Source organism: Sphaerodactylus townsendi, linkage group LG01 (assembly GCF_021028975.2).
Source record: "Sphaerodactylus townsendi isolate TG3544 linkage group LG01, MPM_Stown_v2.3, whole genome shotgun sequence".
Taxonomy (NCBI): domain Eukaryota; kingdom Metazoa; phylum Chordata; class Lepidosauria; order Squamata; family Sphaerodactylidae; genus Sphaerodactylus; species Sphaerodactylus townsendi.
The window spans coordinates 141,856,915-141,877,731 of NC_059425.1; the positions used below are offsets into that span (position 1 = coordinate 141,856,915).

Consider the following 20,817-nt stretch of genomic DNA (forward strand, 5'->3'; position numbering starts at 1 on the left):
GAGAACGGAAAATAAATGTTTTATCCCCTGGAATCTGACACAGAGTAATGCTATGCAGAAACACAAACATCAGTGCAATCAATAATAATGCTGCAGCCACTCTTTCTGTTTATCACAATCAGGCTGCATTTTACCAGGCAATTTAATCACAAGGCCAAGTGGAAAGCCATTAATTCATAGGAAGTTACCAAAGTAGTGCTAGCAAGAAGACAAAGTGCTATGGATGAAGACCAAACCCCACACTATCACAAAAGCTGCTTGTTTCAAAGATGGAATAAGGACAAATGTTTGATGGTCGCTTCTCCAAGTAATTAACCAAGTCAGGTTGCTGCTAAGCAGCAGTTCTCAAACTGTGGGTAGCGACCCCTTTGGGGGTCAAACGACCCTTTCACGGGGTTGCCTAAGACTCTCTGCATCAGTGCTCTCCATCTGTAAAATGAATAAATGTTAGGGTTGGGGGTCACCACAACATGAGGAACTGTATTAAAGGGTCGCGGCATTAGGAAGGTTGAGACCCACTGTGCTAAAGGGTAATCTATTAACTTTGTTTTCTACTAGCAAAAAAAGGGGGTCAATTAATGCTTATACCTCTCCACTGCAGACCGCATATTCTACCAATATGTGCTGTTCACAGACTTTCCCCAACATTCATGTGAAGGAGCAGGGGGACACAGAAATAAAGGGGAGGTGGAAATTTCTATTCTTCTAAGCTCTATTTCAGTATCTTGGATTGAAATTATTGCCCATTTTGTGCTCCTTTAGGATATGCACAGTGAAAAAGAGAGTAAAAGCAGGTGTAAGGAGACTTGCAATTGATATCCTTTCTGCTGTATTTGGTTGGCTAACTAATCCCCTTCCGGAGCCCAGCCAAGCCCTTCATTAGAGAAATGAGCAGCTGTTGAAAAGACCTACTGATTGTGGTAGAATTACTATACCCTTACAACTTACAGTCACTTATCTTCCCACTTGAGCCTCCTCTTGCACTCCCAGGTTTTACACTCTGCTGTTTTCTGCTAGCCTTGGGGACCTTGGCACTCATCCAAGCTTTTTCCTCCTACTGCCTCTCTCTATAACCTATTCATCTGGAATGGCCAATCAGAATACACCTCCTCACTCAAGACTTCTTTGACCCACTGTTCCATTGAAGTGCTAGCCCCACTAGCCCCACCCTACCTTTCCAAGTGCTTTGTATTCAGTAGCCCCAGGCATGTCATGGGCTGCTAAGCATTTTGGGACACAAAAAAATGCAAGACTTGTTAAAACTGAAACTACTTTGCACAGTTTCTCTAGCCCACTTTGTTCTTCTACCTATCCCAATCCCTTCTCCCTCCCACATATTATTGTTTTTTAGAGTCACTCTAAACACAAGAACTACCATGGCAGTTTCTAGCATAAATAGAAAACCATAAATAATACAGATTAAAGTCAGTATAAATAACCTTTACTTCTGCATGTGCCCTGTTGATAATCTCTTCTGCTGAGTGCTGGATGCCATCTGGTCATCTTTATAATTCAGTCTCTTTAACATCCCTTCTGGATAAAACTTCACTGAAACAATGCCCCAGATCCTTTTAGCCCAGTGATGGCGAACCTTTTCGAGACTGAGTGCCCAAATTGCAACCCAAAACCCACTTGTTTATCGTAAAGTGCCAACATGGCAATTTAACCCGAATACTGAGGTTTTAGTTTAGAAAAAATGGTTTGCTCCGAGGCGCACATTCCTCGAGGGTAAGCTTGGTGAAGCAACCATGCAATGCTTCAAACGGGTGAATCTCAACCCTAGGAGGGTTTACTCAGAAGCAAGGCCAGCCTAGATGTGTGTGTGTGTGGGGGGGTGATTTTCCACTCCCCCCACGTGACGAACTCTGTGCGTGCGTGCCCACAGAGAGGGCTCTAAGTGCCACCTCTGGCAGGCGTGCCATAGGTTCGCCACCACTGTTTTAGCCCATCTGTCATCAAGATATTGTCAGACCTTTCTTCTCCAGTAAATTCCTACAACGTAACACTCCCATAATTTCACTATTTGAACTTGAATATTAGCTCCATATAACCTGGTTTGCAGCGTTTGCTTTTAACTGAAACAGTCCTCTCCCAAATGAATGATCTTCTCATTACCAGATCTCAAGATCTGTACATTGTTTATGTCCTCTGGACCGCTGCATTGCCACTAAAACACAAGCATATTCTCCTGCTTCTCTGTCCACAAATCTTGGATTTTTGCAAGTGTGATTTCTAATGGTTGTTATATCTGTTGCTTACTTAGTACTTCCGCTTACAGACTTTCTTCCTAAACCATGCTTCTTTCTACCAGGTTTAATTTCTGGATTCCAAGCTATATTCTCACCACGCACTGTCCCAGAATGACCTCATCGAACACTATAATATTTATACACTAAAGAAACAAGATTTCCAATTTTACCTCTTACTTCCTCTATATAATCTTGCAATGCCAACTGCTGGTCTTACATTTCCTCCTGCATGCATTATCATTAAAAGCTCAGAATATTCTAGACTTCTGATCTTATTTTCCCTTTCAAGCGTTCCTCTCCTTAGTTATCTCTATATCTGCTGCCTTCATCATCATCATCCTCCACCCTATGGACCTCCCATGCAGACTTGCTGTCATCTTTGATTCCTGCTTCTCTTGTTCAATTCATCATCATGACACTAGGGGCATATCTACAAAAATGGCAGCCAGGTCAAGCAGTGAAATTGTGCCCACAATGGGAGTGTAATCCCATTCTCTTTGCTTCCCAGGCAGGGACAACAAAAGGAACATAATAATAGGGAGGTGCCTCCTCTCCTGCCTGCCCACTTTACCATTCCAGGGTTTGCTTGGCTTGGCACATCCCAGTCTCTGCCCTCTTCCATCTACACCCTTGGCAGAAGGGAATTCCTTGCCAGGCAGGCAGCCGGTGGCACGGCTGTGCTCCATGCCCAACAGCCTCTGCTTCGCTCACTGTGGACATAGACTGTTGCCTCCAGTGCCAGGCCACACCTTCCCCAGCTTCCCCAGCCAAGCTGCTGGCACCCAGTGAAGCACGTACCTGCCAACTTGCTCCCCTCCCTATAACGTGACTGGGTCACCTCTTACCAACACTCCACTGACTCAGCCACGGAAGGGGTAAACAACAGAGCCGCTTTAAAAATGGAAGGAAACTCTGTTGAGGGGCTTGGAGGTAACACAGACAGGCACTACCCCGTTCAAACTATCCAAAGACACGTTGGCACTTTTGGTAACGTGAAAAACAGATTTTTAACTTTATTTTGACAGAAATGATAGTTTTTCTCAGATAGCACAGAGAGGTCTCATAAGCATGCGGTTTCAGGAAGTTAGAGCTTTTACTTCACAGATTTATCAAGCAGTTTCACTCATACAGACTTGGTCACACACAGGTGGCCCACTGGGGGTACTTTTCCCTCACTGAAGTCTTCAGCTTTTTAGCTACTAATACACCCACAGTTCCTCACTACCAGTTGGAACTTAGAGGACTCTTGGCTCCCTAGCCTTCCTCTTACTGGTCCCTATTTGGGTTTCATTACCCCTCTGGACTTCACTCCCAGACTGGATGGAACTGTGTACTGACAGACACACTCTGTCTGGATACAGAGCTGCGAGTCACCTTCTACAGACTCCGATCCAATTCAGCTTAGCAAAGCTTTACACTGCTCAAAGAGCTCTTGCTGACAAAGTCAGACTTCTCTTCAGATCATGATCCGAAAGCTTAAGAATTCCAAGTTTTTTTTTCTGACAGGCTTTCTCCTTGTTTTTATATAACCAGCTCTTCTAGCTCCTCCTACCTTAGGCTCTAGGAGAACTATGCCTCTGCCAGCCAATCAGGTGGTATCTGCATATAAGGAGCATCCTTTACACTTCCTGGCTGTTGCTAAGGCCAGCTAATTCTGCACTTTAACAAACACACCAACCCTTCAATGTGGGCTAGTCTGTCACACTCACCCTGCCCAGTAGAAGAGCTGCTCCAGTTTCCTTTTGGCTAGCCTACTGCTTCCAGGGAGGAATCTTCCATGGCTACAGGTGGCAGAGGCTCAGGCTGATGGGTGGGGTGCAGGAGAAGGTGGTGGCATGGCAGGTTGCCCAATGCAACTTCTGGGAGGGAAGGGAGGGAGGGAGAGAGGGAGGGGAAGAGGCAGCCAAATGGACCTCAATGCCATTCAAGTGGCGACTGGGGCATCTGCTCCTCTGTCCTTACTAAATTCGCCATTGCATGACACTGACATCTAGAAGAAAAGTGGGATCATTTTCTACCCACTGATTTCCAAAGGTGAGAACAGCATTCCTTCTTCTAGCTGACTATAGGGAGGCAAACAAAAATAATAATGGACAAGGCTGGTCCATTCACATCTCTGGACTGTTATTTTTTTCTTTTTTTCTCAATTCAGAAAGGAATACATGTTAAAATCAACAAGGAACAAAGTAAACATTAAAAACAAGCATAAAACAAATTTTGTGGTAGTGTAACCCATGTCATTTTAGTCTTTTTGTTTTGTTTGGAACTTAGGACCCAGGGGATAAGAGCTCACTGAGCATATGCAGTTGGTAAGCTTGCTTGCTTATTACCAACTGCAAGAGCTCCACCCTCCACAGTTTATCTGGCCTGCAGTAGAAGGAAGGCCTACAGCTCAATTGAGGGAATTACTTATTTTTTTACAGGTATGTGTTGGGCCCAATAAGAAAGAAAAATATATTAGAACTAGCGGGGCCTGGCCACGCGTTGCTGTGGCAACTGTCCTTCTCACCACAGTCCGCAACCCACCCAGATTTCCATGCAGGTCCAATGATCCCCAGCATAGCCTTTTGGGGTGGTCAAATGGAATCCCTCTTTCCCTTTTCAATGCACATCATTATATGGTGGTGTCTTGTTTTTTTAGTATAAGGTAACCCTTTCCAGTCCACAATGGAACTGTCCAGAGTGCGAATCTCAATGTCCATGAGACTGGTTGACACGCACAGTCCTGGCTTGGGTAAGGCAGAACTGGGGCAAGGAGGCTATCCCAGTCAGGCAGCAGAGGCAGGGTGGTGAGGCGCTCAGATCGAGGCCAGCTCTCTGGGTTCTTAAAGGGCCATGTGCAAAAGAAGTGGGAGCCAGTAGTGTTGGTTCGCCCCCACCCCGTGGACTTTCTTACAAGAAAAAGGCAAACTCCAGCTCGCTTTTAGTAAAAGAGAGCTGTGGGGAATATGGGTGAGGAAGTGGGTAAGTGGTGGTTGGATGTGAGGGAGAGCAGAGTGAGGAGTGTGAGGATAAGCTGGATGTGTTTGGTGTGGTAGCAGTGGGTGAGGCACAGAGAGTGAAAGTTACCTGCGTGAGGGGGGGGGACCCCACTTGACGTCTCACACGGAAAAGTGTGTATGTGTTTCACTTCCACTCGTATTACCTAACAGTATTACCTATGTACTGTTTTCACTGCTCATCTCTGCCCATCTGAGCGAACATTCTAAGCCCTCATACCAAGCCCTCAGGCCACAGACATGCTGCACGAACATTCTAAGGGTGACAGTTAAACACAGGCAGCTTCCTGGCCTGGTGCGCCAGGAAAAAGACGTTTTACCTGGCTCAGTTATGGACTTTTGGTTATTTGAAGGTCTGATTAGCTGCCCAGAACAGGGAGGAACGTCATGTGAAAATTTGGGGGCGATCCGTCCAGCCGTTTCAGCGTTAGGGCATGACTAACAAAGTCACTGTTAACTTTTTATATATATAGATGTTCCCAATGTAATGGAAGGGTGAATTAGGTTGTTAATTATGTAACCCTCCTGAGTTGATCTGGTCTGCAGTAGGAGAAGGAAGGCCTACAGCTCAATTGAGAGAATTACTTATTTTTTACAGGCCCCAATTGAGGAAAGACCTGCAGCAGCTACATCAGATGCAGAAGGCCAGATGAGAGAAAGAAGCCCTGCTTTATTAGTAGTTTGGAATTTCTTGCTAATATTTCATCATTGGACATTGTTAGTGGTGGCAACTGTTCTGAGTGTTTTTTTCTTTAAAAAGTACTGAAGATTTTGTACAATTGAGTTGTGCTGTATATATATACTCACTATATGTTCACTATTATTTATCCTTAAATGATAGAAAGTTGTGTTAAGATTAAAGATTTGTTAATTTGTTCAAGCAGTTTCATATTTGTTTGTTAAACCACAGGGCGCTGTCATGTATTACTTCCTAGGTCTCCAATGGAGATTGATGTGGCCAAAGATAAGTAGGTTATACTAGCATAAAAGAATAATCCAAATTCTTCTTCTTTTGGAAAGGAAAAGATGCAACAGGGTTCTTTGAACATTAAAGAAGTGAACCTTTCAAGGCTAGTGCCATTATACAAAGTATTAACCTTCACACATTAAACTGTCACTTCAGGAATAAGGCTAGGTTAGAATCCTTTCTCCTGACATCTAATTTTAAATAAAGTATGGGCAGGGGGAAGGGTGTAGAGGAACATTCAGTAAAGCAAGTTCCATGGCAATCAGAAGTGTGGCCCAGACTCATGATTACCACTTCAGTTAGAACTAGGCCAAACTCAATACGTATTTTTAAAAGTCATATACGTCAAAATTTGCAACCTCCTCAACAATCCAGAACATTTAAAAAGCAGGTCACAGCATCACTCTTGACCCACTTTGAATTATCAAGCAAACAACTCCACCCTCCCCAAAACAACCAGTCAACGTACTACAGTACTGCAGTCGGGATATAAATAAACAAACATGTTTCATTTGAAAGGATGTCTAGCCATTAGAAACACTGTACTATTTACTGTTCAGTTTTAAAAATAGATAAACCTGGCTAAATATTTTTTTGACTGTAAATAATCAAGGGGAACATTTGTACTACGCATAATAATTGTCAACTAGTATTTTCCTGTTACATAACTCCAAATGGTACAGACTGAGACCTGAGAGATGATGGAGACAGTGGGGGACTGAACAGACTGTGCAAAGTCAACTTTCATTACCCAGCAGTGCTTTTATTCTTCTTGTGACCTGATTTGCCCTTACTGAAAACAACTGGCAGTTTTTATATAATATTTAATACTTTTCTAATATTGCTGCAGGCAACATGACATAATCCTTATCACAACTTTCTAGGCCAAGCTACGATTAAACTCATGATGGCACAGATAAGGGAAATCTGGACAACACAGGTCAATATTTTTTTTATTTCTGCTCATAACTGCAGAGCAGCAAAGTGAACATAGTTTGGAACATTTCCATAGAATCTAAAAGTTATTAATGCTACTCAAGCTAATTAAGAAAAGGCATAAATGTTTCACTGGAACAAATGGTGCCATTTAAAAATTAAGTTTTGGAATACCTCTCAAAGTAATAGAAAGATGTAGCAGGAAGTTAAAATGGGATAAATATTTGTTGGATTTAGGTTTCAACATTTTACTCACGTAATGTCCTTTCTCAAGGTTTTTGCTCATGCCTTCGTTCCAAACTTTGTGCAGTGTTGCAAAATTAGGATTGAAGGGCTAAATACTAATATGTGCTATTGTCGCAACCATTACTTTCTTCCAAATTATTTTCTCAGATTAGAATAAATTACACAAAAGAAGAAATGCTTACTAGTTTAACTGAAGACTCATCAGAAATACAAACTCTAGAACTTTTTTCTTGATCTTTAAATCACACATATAAAACTACAAATGATCATGAATTCATTTTAGCAAGAAAGAAAAACTTCTGAAAGCACGGCACCTAATGCTATAGAAATAATGATGACCCATATTGATTGAACTAAAATTGTCCAAAGTGCCTGGGTGAACATACACACCACTGTCCTTCCTGAAGGCTGATTCTCTCTTTCAACTCAAGATGGTTACCAACCAAACTGTAAGCACTAGTTTTCCACAAAGCCAAAAGGAAATCACAACCCAAATCAAGTGAATTCAGGTTATCTATGAGAAAATAGACCCATCTGGGTAGTAGTGGAATTCAACAGGTTCGCACCACTTCGGCAGAACAGGTTATTAAAATGGTGCTTGTAAACAACTAGTTGTTAAATTATTTGAATCCCACCACTGCATCTGGGTTTGAAAGTCTCTGTTCCTGATCAATGTTACCTTGCTCTCTAGGTTGATCATGAGTCAATATTTAATAACCATCAGCCAGACATCTGCCCAGTTTCTATTAACAAAGAAGATGACTACGTACATCTAGGACTTTAGATTTTTCAAAGTTGATAACCAGATATTCAGCAGTACAGTACTGAATAAAAATCTCAGTTGATCGAGGCAGCACACTCTGGTTACTGAAATCAAAACTGTGTCTGCATATAACACAACCAGATTTGGATCAGTTCCTGGCCATGGAGTATGCAAAGACAACCTATTCAGTCAAGGGACTCAGTCACTGATGTCAAGATTAAACAAGGTAGGAGCAAGAATACAACCTTGTCTTATGTCCCTCTTGACCTCCATAGGAGCTGATAAGCAGCCATTTGCACTGAAATGGACACAGATCTAGATGATGATGATGATGATGATTAGACTTGATAAACTGCTCTCCCCAAAGAGCTCAGAATAAAGATGACTAATTAAAAAGAGTAATCAGGAAAGCATATTTGTCTTACTCTCCCATAATCAGTTCTGAAGAACTATGTCAAATGCAGATTTCAGGTCAAAGAAAGCAACATATAATGTACCCTGTTTGGTTCTAGTATATTTCCCAGCCATATGTGCAAGAGTCACACAATGGTCAGTTGTTGAGTTTTCCCTGTGAAATCCTGCCTGTGCTATTAATGGCAGATGTTCTGAATCCATCTTTATTCAACTTGATGAGCAGATGACTTGTATAAAATTTGCTGAAGAATGACAACAATCTGTTGATTGATAGAATGATAACAATCTTATAGATCTGTAATTCTTTGGGTCAAATTCATCCCCTTTTTTGTAAATAGGAACCACTATGACCTCCTGCCATGCCACAAGGAATTGGCCAGAGTAATCAATATTTTGAAACAAATATGTCAGAATTGATGTCCACCATGAGGCAAAATTCTTGATTAAATCTAGTTTTACCTGCCCTTAAACCAGCAGTGACATTCAGGATCTAATCTTCTGTGGATGAGAACTAAGTAGAGACTGTCCCTAAAAGCTAACATAGTCTTGGTCAATTGCAGGGAAGGTGCATCAGCTGCAGATAAAAACATAAAACGTTTCACCTATGTTTTGCTTTCTTTGAGTTATTGACCTTTTATCTTTATCTTTATTAACCTTTAATAGGCATAGAGAGTTATTGGCCTATTAACTAGCCTCCAAAATGATCTAATGTCCTTGCTTGTAGATATTGCAAACAGATCAGCCCAAGGTTGTTTGATACCATAAAACTTCTTTTTTAGGAAAGATCAACATTTGTGCTTGGAATTAAGATATATTGTACATGGAGCAGCATTATTTGCTTTCTTTAAATAGTGATTCTTCTTGGCTCGCTTCCTACTATTTTTACATTTTGCATCAAACCAAATCCTTTTGTTTTTCAATTTGGGTTTGATGCTATTCCTTCTTATTGCTAAAAGTTTAATTAGATCGATAATATTCTGGAATTCACTGAAAATCTCTTGGACAGAAGTAAGTTTGTGAGCATTTCTTCAGAATAAAGTAGTTGGGATACACCTTCCCTGATCTTATCATCCCACTTCCAGGGAATCAGGGATGAGTAATCAAATTCTGAAGGTTTAACTCCCCTAGGACTTGATTTACTTTTATATCCAGCTGCCAGGGAACAGAAACATGATCACAAATAAAAGATTCATCAACTTCAAACTGAATTATCATATCAAATAGATTCAATGATACCAATACCAGCTCTTTCACACTAGAATCATTTTTAAAGATAAATACAAAATTGGCAGGGCTGTCTACCAGATTACTACTATTAAGTATAACCAGCCCATTAGTGCCTAATCATTTCCTAAGTGCAATGCAATCGTATACTTCAGATAAACACTGAAGTTTATAATTCATCCAAATCACAGGAGGTTATGTTGGGAGGAAAATAAACATTTATATCCACTATTTTAAAGGCATGACTTTCCAGGTATAATAGTTTAATTCCCATAGGTTCCAGTTGAATTACTGTTAAATTTAGGGATTTAGCAATCAAGCAGGCAAAGTGGGCCTTGGTTCATCCCACTGAATCCACAGCAGGGAGATAAAATGAATGAAAGCCCTCTATTTCAGACACCCCTTTAACCCTTTTGCATTGACAAAATATAGGTTGAGGATAAAAAGTTAAGGACTTCAGTCTGTGATTTGTTCCATTCTCAGATTACAACATTCTATGATAAAATGTTAAAAGATGAAACTGGGAATGTGGCCCTATCTCATAAATCTCTTTCTACTTTTATCTCATCAGCAGTTTTATTCAGTATTATTACATTGGTCTCTGTGGGCATGCTTCTTCCTTTAATCTTATGTTCCTGTAATTTTGCATAGAACAATGGACTCTCTACTACTTGACTTAGCTGTTCTAGGAAATTGCACAAATTCAGTTCAAATTCCCAGGAAATTCTGGAAAAAAACAACCATCCTGGTTAAAGTTCCTATCAGGGCATGTTCATCCATAGATTTGGTCATAAATTCAGTTAAGTTGATTGAATTATCTATGATTTCAACTTCAGCATTAATTAACACTCTTAAATTCTCTGTATTCTGGCCATTAAAATCTTTAGTACCTGTAACATTATCATCTTCCCTATTAGGAACAACAGATATTTCCTCAGGGTTAGGCTCATCAGTAACCAGATCTACTAATCAGTTCTTCACTGAATCATAGATATCCCCATTAATAACCCCCTTTGCCTTAGCCACTTCCCAATGCTACTGCTGTGTTTTGGATTGCAGATGGATCATCTTTTGCTCTTTTACATACTGTTATAGAGTTGGGGAGCCAGAGAAAATTGGCTCCATCTCCATATATTTCCAGTTAAGTCTATGCCCACATTACGATGTGATCTAACATCCAAATGACGATTAATGTGTGATATTCTAATGGATGTTGTAAGAGTTTAATAATTTTTCTGTTCAAGTCCATTTAACTATGTTTATTTGCAAAGATTCTCACTAGGGAAATATCATATCCCCTGAGATTTCATGACAGTTTCCATAGCTTATCAGGCAATTTTCTCAATGGAAAGATGAATGGAGGTCTGATAAAGACCACTTTTTGTGGCAAAAAAACCCCTTAAATCATTTTTGTTGTATTCAATCTGCAAAAGTTCACAGAACCTATGCTTAATTTCCCTGACCACCCACCCTAGCGGAGGAAAGGGGAGGAAGAGGGGTGGCATGGGGAGGGACTGAGGGGAGGAGAGGGAGGGGGAGGGGCCCGGCATCTGGATAAGGCCCATCCACCCTAGCGGAGAGAGGAAGGTGAAGGGGAGGGGAGGGGTGTCATGCAAGGAAAGAGGAGTGAGGGAGGGGAGTGAGGAAGGGGTGGCATGTAAGGGAGGGAAGGAGGGAGGGGGCAAGGGAGGGGAGGGCTATTTATTGTTTCACAAGGGAAACCTGCCCTTTTAGGGATAAATTACTATAATTATCTGAGAAAGATTTAGCTGCAAGAGCTGTTTCCTTCTTTTAAGCCCCACCAGCTCATACTTCCTTCCTTTATCTGTCTAGGCCTCTATTCTGTTTATCAGAGATATATAAAATGTATTAAGAAAAATGTATTGTCATGTCCCTTGTAAAAATTGGCTACCACCGGGCTGAAGGGGCTTCCCATCTGTCTGCTCATAGTAATCATTGTCCCATTGGAAGTAACTGGTTGTTAGGCAATGTTGAAATGATGTTGTCTGGAAAAATCTGGTTGATGAGTACGAGTGTGTCTATTGCTGTTGGTTTATACTTAATTATTTTACATTATGTTGTTGTTTTATGCTAATAAAAGGCACTGACTGAGTGAGTGAGTGAGTGCAAGTGTGTCTTTCACCGGAACTTTGGTGAACAGCGAGACAACATCGAAGCTAAGTTTATCGCCAGAGTTAAGATGGAGATTGCTAATTTTTTCGATGAAGATGAGTCTTAATATAATGTGTTGTGTGTCCATTGTGGCTTTGTAACTGCTTCTCAAAAGTTTTACTTGACCATTCAAGTTCTGAAGGAAAACTTACCCCCCCCCCCAATATATATAAAATTTTGGATTTTTCTGCAATCAAAAATCAAAAATCAGCAATGAAGTTCTGCACGAAACAAAGATGTAAAACTTTACAATCTGAATTTTAAAAAGACAAAATAACACAGCTACTGGGCAGATACTTCAATCAGTAAAAATGCTGTGCTAAATGAATATATACCAATTATTTCAATAATTATTGAAGTTAATCAGTAGTAATATCTTCACTGAAAACTAACATAATTAAATACAAATTACCACTAATTAATATGATTCATATTAATATCATTTTGAATGTTGATAGTTTACAGTATTTATGGCCTGATCAAATCACACCTACAGCAGATCCACTTTTTATAATGCACAGGTTAAACATGCCTGTAGTAGAGTATATAAAAAACATTCAAACCATTCTCCTCTAGGACTTCCTATCACTGAATCTTGAAAATTCATACCAGCAAACATAAGTGCATTGTACTTCCAAATAAGTACTGAGTCAGAAGCATTGAAATGTGTACTCTAATAATGGCAGTGTGAAATCTGGAAATGAATTAGGAAGTGGTTCGTGGAATAGCTGGTAAAATATTTAGCAAGTGTTGGTGGGAAATGGCACTAAAATTTGCATTCCTTAGAATCCACCTAATGGTTAATTTACCATAATTTTTTTCAGTGGCAAGGAGACTGTGGACAGGCCGTGGTTCAGTGATAGAACATCTGCTTGGCATGCAGAAAGTCCTAGGTTCAATCCCTAGCATCTTCAGTTAAAGGATCAGGTAGTAGACAATGTGAAAGACCTATACCAGGGGTCTGCAACCTGCGGCTCTCCAGACGTTCATGGACTACATTTCCCATCAGCCCCTGCCAGCATGGCCAATTGGTCATGCTGGCAGGGGCTGATGGGATTTGTAGTTCATAAACATCCTGGGGAGCGGCTGCAAGTGTGAGTAGCCAGTACTGACCTTGATGGACAAATGGTCTGATTTCCTTCCAGATAGCTTCATCTGTCTGGATCACAGTTTTCTCATTCAGTGATTCTCAATAGCTTCTATCTCTTCTAACATCCGTGGTTTCTTTTGCTCATTTATATTTTATATACAGTATATTTACAAAGTTTAATGCAAAACGCAAAGAACAAAATTAAATTTGTTTCAAAAATACCCATATAAATTCTAGCATTAAAATAGCAAATTTGGTGTTTTAGTTTTTCCTTCAATATTGATTTAGATCCACTGGAGAGTTCTGTGGATGTAAGGGACTTTTCTGAGGAACAGAATCCCTCCCTCTTCTGCATCTTAAAATAATCCCTGAAATGTTGCTTCTGGGCAAAGAGAATCCAAAGGATAGCATGGGGGGGAGAGGGCAGCCTTTAGTGGCGGGAAGTGATTTCTGAAGCACCCTTCTCCAAATTCATCTCTCAAAATCCTTTGCAGGATTCAACCTGTTATATGCATGTTTTGGGAAGTGCTTTCCACCCTAGTCAATTATAGCAATGAAAATATATCTCTCATAATTGTCTAAGATAAAATACTAAAGTATATTTCCACTCCTACCTGAGTGGTTTCTGGGTGAAAGTAAACAGGTTGTTTTTTCTCTGTCCCACTTTCACAGTTGTGCCATAAGGTTCTGAATTGCTCAGGGTTCAGGGTAGAGTGTCCCAAACTTCCTTTACCAATGCTACAGGAAGGGTTTGAGCTAACTGCCAGGTTCACACAGGAGTGATATATCAGTTCAGCAGTGTGGGGAGGTTGCTACAGGGTAAAAATATACCATATTGCTATATTAAAAATATGCTATATAATCATATTCTATATCAAAGAGTTCAATGGGAACTTTGATGATTGAAGGAACAACGATCCCTCTGGGACAATGTCTCATTTCATACTGGAATAAGTATTTGGAGGGAGTGAAATATGACTTTTTAAAAAATTACTTTTTAATGCTGATTCTTCCTAATCCTCCTTCTCTCCATAATGATGTAGCTTGTTAGGTGGCCTTCTCTTTTTCAGCTTAATCAGTCTAGAAGGGATTTTTAGAATCAGAGAAAGGAGGTTTTCCTTTGATCCTAATTAATTTCTTCAAGGAACATTCCCGTAGTGAAGGAGTAGCTCCCACTGAAAGGACCGGGTTTGCAAGCATGATATCCTCCTTTGCTAAGCTTTCTAGAGTGAAGGACATTGTTCTGCATTCCTCCTCCACAGAAGAAGCACCGAGAGATGTGTCAAAGAGCGGCTCTCAACTAACATACACATTGCCTCAGGAATCCAAATGGTGACGTACTCACCCGATCCCCTTTAATTAAGATTTGGAGTTTTGTCTTGCATTCTTTCTCATAGCCTGGTGGCAGGTTGCGCATGGGGGGTGATCCGCTGGGAAGGGGGAGCTCCCCTGTTATTACACCTCCTTAAGAGGCAGGGGTGGAGCTCCCCTGTTATTACACCTCCTTAAGAGGTGGGGGTGGAGCAAGCCGGTGGTTGGAATGCCCCGTGGAGGGAGGGGAGCTAAGATGGCTAGCGCCCCTAGTGCCGGTTGGAAAGGGGCACCAGATAGGGGCACATCGCCCAACTGGAATGCTCCACTCTAATCTCGTCACTGCAGTCTATTGCTATAGCAGGCAGAGTTAAGGAATTCAGTTGACTCTGGAGGACAGCACTTGGGCTACCCAGAGGCTTGGATCACCCCTCCCATGCTGCGCCACTTGCTTTTTTCTGTTCCATGTCAATAAACCTTGGGCTATGGCCAATTTTTCTATCCATAAATAAGCGTCATGTGTTATTATTCTAGTCATGTATTAGGTAAACGGAGCGGAAGAGTCCACACCTTGGCCCGCAATGCAGAACATTGTGTCTCAGCTATTATTGGGAACTAGATGGAGCATGAATATTACTCCAATTCTACAGTCACTCCACTGGCTATCCATCAGTTACCAGACTCAATTTAAAGCATTGGCCAACACATACAAAGCTTTTCCTGGCCTTGGACCCTCATATCTGTCAGACTTCCTCTCCTCCATGCACCATCACAACAACTTTGCTCATCTGAACTAAGTCTTCTGTAGGTGCCAACCTGCAAATGGACAAAATCAAAGTTGCTCATACACGTACCCTTTACACTCGGCCCCCAACTTTGTGGAATTGGCTACCTGAGGAGGTCAGATAGACCCCCATTCTCCTAGCTTTCCATGAGGGCTTTTCTACCCAGACAACAGAATTGCACTGTACTAAATGACTGACGGAGATACCTGGATAAATTATGGACTATATCTATAGTACTGAGTTTAGCTTGCTGAAAAAAGGATCTTAATGTACAGTTTTTGCATCAGGTAATGTGACATGTTAACACTTACACTTTGCTTCAGTTGTGTTTTTAGATTTAAGATTGGTTCTACAACCCAAATACTATTTTATTTTTTGTCAAATGTCCAGTCCTGTCAATTCTATTGAATCACTCTGTGTAATCTGCCTTGTGAGAAAAGCGGTCTGTAAATAATGTAAATAATGTAACTTCCCATGTCCTTTTGCAAGTATGGCATGCCATCTCTTGCTGCCCCTGCCTGTTACAGATTATCCATCTGTGATCTTTTGTCATATAAATAACAAAATGCCTGTAAACATGAATGTATCCCTGGAAAAAATGGACTTTTTGTTTCAATCATGATGGAACCTAGGTTGTTTGACAGAGTCATCAATGGGACATAAGATACAAAAGGCTGAGAATCACTGAGCTCATTCTGAATTGTGGCAAAGGAGGGAGCCAACTCCCTCTTTTAACAGTGTCTCTAATTTTTCTCCTTGCACTAGAAAAGAACATGGGAGCTCTATCCACACCCCGCAAATTAGATAATCAGTGGAGAGACCTTTCATGTGCTGTAGGCCTTCATGCTGCGAGCGTTTTTGGGGGGAGGTGAGTGTTGTCCCTTTGAGGACATTTCGGGGAAAATACATATTCTTCTGCATTCCTGGGTATGTACAATCTCATGTTTATGAGTAGCCAGATTTTGCTTTTCTTGTGATTAGCATAGACTGACCACTTTCACATTGGAGAGAATGACCAAATCACATTGAATATTAAAAACATTTTACAACTTTAGAATTTTCTTTTTAAGTGTCAGTTCAAAACTCTCATTGACTTTTTCACAGCATCAGTCAATGTTTTCTGTTACATTGATAAGAAGTTGATCTTCACTCAGCTATAGCAAGCCAAGTTCATACAATTTGGGATAATCAGTTAAAAGGAAATAACTTGACAACTATTAAGAACAATTACAGTGCAATCCTAAAAACACCTCCCTTGTAGAAAGCCCCATTGAATAGGCAAGACTAAGGTTCTGAGTAATCTGCTTAGAATAGCTGACAACTAATGCTCATGACTTCCAGAAGGTCAAGTGGAATTGGGAAGCTTTAACATGCTGAGGCATTTTGTTGTGTAACAGTGCAACCCTAAGCTGGCTTACATTTCTCTAAGCCCCTTGAATTCAATGGACATAGAAGGATGAAACTCTGTTTAGGACTGCTCTAAAATTTTGCCAGCTCCCATTTACGTGTGGCATGTTTTAGAAGTTACACGATCATACCACAAATATGTAAAGAAATAAGTACACATAAAATCCAACAGTTGAAGATATTTTATAGCCATAAAACTAATCCTACAAATCTTCAGCCATATTCTGGAAAGTATCATCAAGCTTTAACACTGAACTAGTGAGCTGTTAAAATAAACATACTGCTCCAGCCTTTCATTTCCCAGAACAGTTACTTCATGTTCCATTCTCTCTCTTCCTTCAACCCCTTCCCCATGCAATGCAATCAAGGAGGCCTTCCTGACAGCTCTTTTCATGATCCTCGACTGCTCCAGCCTAGTAAAGGAGAAAATAATTGACTAAGTAGTACATTTCCTGTATCCTGACCATAGGGTGATTACTACTGCCCAGAGAATTATTGGATGCCCTCTCCCCTCTTTGGAAGAACTCTATAATTCCCGCTGTTTAAAGAAAGTTCAGAATATTATGAAAGACCCGTCTCACCCTGCATACTCTTGTTTTTAAACATTACCATCTGGCAGACGATATAGGATCATAAAAACAAGGACAACTAGGCTCAGAGACAGCTTCTATTCTAGAGCCGTGGCTATGCTGAACTCCATGGTGTCGCGTTGACGTGGCTGTGGTTGTGTAGGGATGGTTGGAAGGGGGATTGTGGAAGATGGGGTATGAGGACTGCAGAAATGTGCATCGGGAAATGTTTGTATTTTCATTTTGTGTGCACAATGGCATTAACGTTTATCATATCATATTGTCATATCATATCTTATCATCATGCCCTGGTGAGCTCCTCTGGCCTATCCTCCCACTCTCTCATTCATCACAGTGGCCCTTACACAATTTTCTTAAGATTAAGCACTCAGAAAAAAACATACATGTGATTAAGAACATGGATCTCTGCTCATCTGTAGGCTCATACAATCTCAGTTTACATTGAGGCCATATGGAGGGGAAAGGGTGTAACTCTTCAACCTCTGATTGACTTAACTAATAATCTCTCTGTACTGCTGTTATCAGTTAAAAGAGGAAAATATGTGTCCATTCAAAACACATTTTGCCACTCTATAAATGCTAATAAAAAGATAAGGAGCCCAGTTTCAATTAGCAAATATAAATGAAGGTTGAAGGGCTAAAAGTCTAATCCAGAGTGGGTGGGGGCAAATCTCTCACTGGATGCAGCACATGCCAGGCTCATGCCAATGGGGGTGCCCACCCTGACAGTGTAAGTGGTTCTAAAATTGTGGCATGAAATTGGCACCAAAAATTGTGGTGCAAGTTCTTTTCCCCTACGAGTTTTTCCAGGAGCAAGAGGATTTTGCAGTTTTTCCTCCTGTCTGTTCTGCCAGGGAACCCAATAGGAAGAGGTGCTTTCCAGGTTGCCATGTTCCCCTGCCCCTGCCTGCATTGGGCTGGCCTTTCCCTTATCCCTTTCCTGTACAACTGTAATGTAAGTTGGGCCTGCATGCGCCTGTGATTTACATATGGACCAGCATCTATGATAGTCTTCCCTGACTGTTTTTGTCCCCGCCCCATTGGCGCTACGCCACTGCTCATCCCCTGTTCAAAGTCCACTTTGACAGAAACAGTACACTTTCAACATTTGCTATCCCATCCCAACCCAACCAAGAACCTAAGTTTTGGGGCCACATCCTAAGCTTAGTTCCTTGGTTAAGTTTGGAATAGCAAGTGTTGAAAGTGTACAATGCAGACTTTGAACAGGGGATGAGCAGTAGCGTAGCGCCAATAACAGGGCAGGGGGTCATGATGCCCTGGCCACAAGCAGCAATGGGATGTGGCTGGGGCATTCCAGGGCGCGGATATCAGGTGCATTCCCGGGAAGGTCAGGGCGAGGGTGAATGGTGCTGCATCAGAGCAGAGGCGTATACGTGCCCCGGGCGCAGTTACCCCTCGCTCCAGCCTTGGGGATGAAAGAGACAATGCATTTTGGTCACGCTTATTCCTTTCCCTCCATATTTCCAATACAACTCCTGGATTTAGGGGAGACAAAACTATGGAAATGCATTGCCCATTTTTCCTCTAAAAATGACATTCCTGGCTTGGCAGAGACTATGTGTTCACAGTCCTCTCATAAACACTCTCAGCCTGCTGTTTCTTTGAAATATTCTGCATGTGGCAAATATGAGAAAAAGAGATAGAACATGGAACTGCTTGTTATATAGAGAGATAGCAAGTTTAATCTCTTCTGCTGTATGTTTAGTTTTTTTTTCTTTTTCTCTAAGAAACTAACAAGGAAGAAAAAACACAAATCTGAAAACCCCTGTCAGGCTCTAAAATAGACTATCCCACTGCTCTATGTAAACCTGTTGCAATTATGCACTATACTATGTAATTCTGTTTATACTTTTCACAGTTGCTCTCCATTCTAAATATACAAAGGAAAAACAACCATTACAAATCATTACTAGCAGATTATAGCAGTTTAAAATAAAATATACAAAATGGCAGTCAATATTAATGGAGTTAAATTAGCCATGATCAATTAACATTAGCACACCAACCAAACCATAAAGATTGAAAAAATTATAACGCAACCCCTGGTTACCAGGTCTGGGAATAAAAGTGTCATTTCCACAAAGCCAAAGGCGAAGCCAACAGACCAGCAAAAATGTTCAACTATATTCTGATCTCTTTTTATTTACTTTTTTTTAAAAAAAGTATTTCAAATCTCCAAGTAGGGCCAGGCGATTTCCAAGAATTTGACCTGATCTCCACACTTCAGAGATTAGATGCTCTGGAGAAAATGGCTGTTTTCGAGGGAGCACTTTGTGGCATCATATAAATCCTATTGAAATCTCTCCTGTCCCCCCAATTCCAGCTTCCCCATGCTCCACCTCCTGGAATTTCCCAACTCAAGAGTCGGCAACCATAGATAAAAATGATTTAACTTTATAAACAGCGAATACCCATGGGATTAAAAAGCATATGACAAAAAGCTCGTAGTTGTAGAAAGTGAAATTAAAAAGACAGAAAAGAGAAAACATGATGGAAAATATACAAAAGTGAAGATTTCTGAAATGAATGAGAATGGTTTGGCTGGACATGAGAATATAGGCAGGACCTGTTACTGTAACTGGATATGCAGGAATGAGTGACGACAGCTATTACTGTTGATCTGTAAAGTTGTGAACTGATCCCCAATCGTTTCTCCTTGCGCTAGTAGATGAGGGGTGCCTGTAAAACCAAATTCACTGGACCAACCAGTCATACAACATGACAGTTCTGTGAACTGCAGCTGCTGAGGAATGCAACTTCAGCTCATAGGACCACATACATGACAGCTGTAAGAATCAATTGGAAAATCTAATCCTATATCAATGGAATTTCCAATCCCACTAGTGCAGAAATGATACATCAGAAGAACTAGCTTTGTTTATGTGATATTTGGAATTTTTTCTGAGAAAATCCAGGGTAGGGCTGAGAAGTACACTGGTTGAAGCCTCATTAGAGGTGGGAGAGGGAGACAGTATAGTATTAACCCTAGTTCCTACAGCAAGAAAGGAAGTGTCTTAGGTGAAGGCTGCCTTCACATGTTATTAACATTTAGGAGAACTCAATTCCACACAGCAAATGTATAACAGATTGCAGTCATGATAAAGGAACCTGTTTTCCTGTTCACATGTGCGCTGTGTAGGTGGTAATTGGAGCCCATGGAAACAATGCAGGTTGCATTCATGCCTTCTTGCAGAGATGAATCTCTTAAAAAAAATTCTTGCAACACATGCATAGCTATTCAGGCATGCAGAAATGAACCCCCACAGTCATGCCAATTGTCCCAAAATACAATCAGCATGCAACACACAAATTTTTTAAAAAAAGAAAAGGGATCTATCTGCAACGGGAGGGCAAATGGCAGGTGGATTCTCTCTGACTGGGGGCGGCATGGTGGAAGGGAGAGAAATAAAGCACCTCCTGCCTGGTCGTTCACACAGCAGCGGCTTCAACCTGGGATTTTTCAAAAGGATTGCTGGTTTAGCGATTTTCAAAAAAACAGGGTTGAGGGAAATAAACGGAGCATCCATTTGTTCCGGATGCATTAAGGATCTTCAATGCAAAGGTTGAATCCCAACTACTCTATGGGGCCCCCATCTGGATCCAAGCAGTGAACCAAGCTCTGAATGTCCCCCAATCCAAGTTT

At 41.0% G+C, this 20,817-nt stretch overlaps 1 protein-coding gene across 25 annotated transcripts in view; it reads right to left on the bottom strand.

Moving 5' to 3' along the window:
* Positions 1-20,817, bottom strand: part of RIMS1 (regulating synaptic membrane exocytosis 1) — a 326,183-nt gene that overhangs the window by 151,303 nt on the left and 154,063 nt on the right. The gene's annotated exons all lie outside the window — the stretch shown is intronic.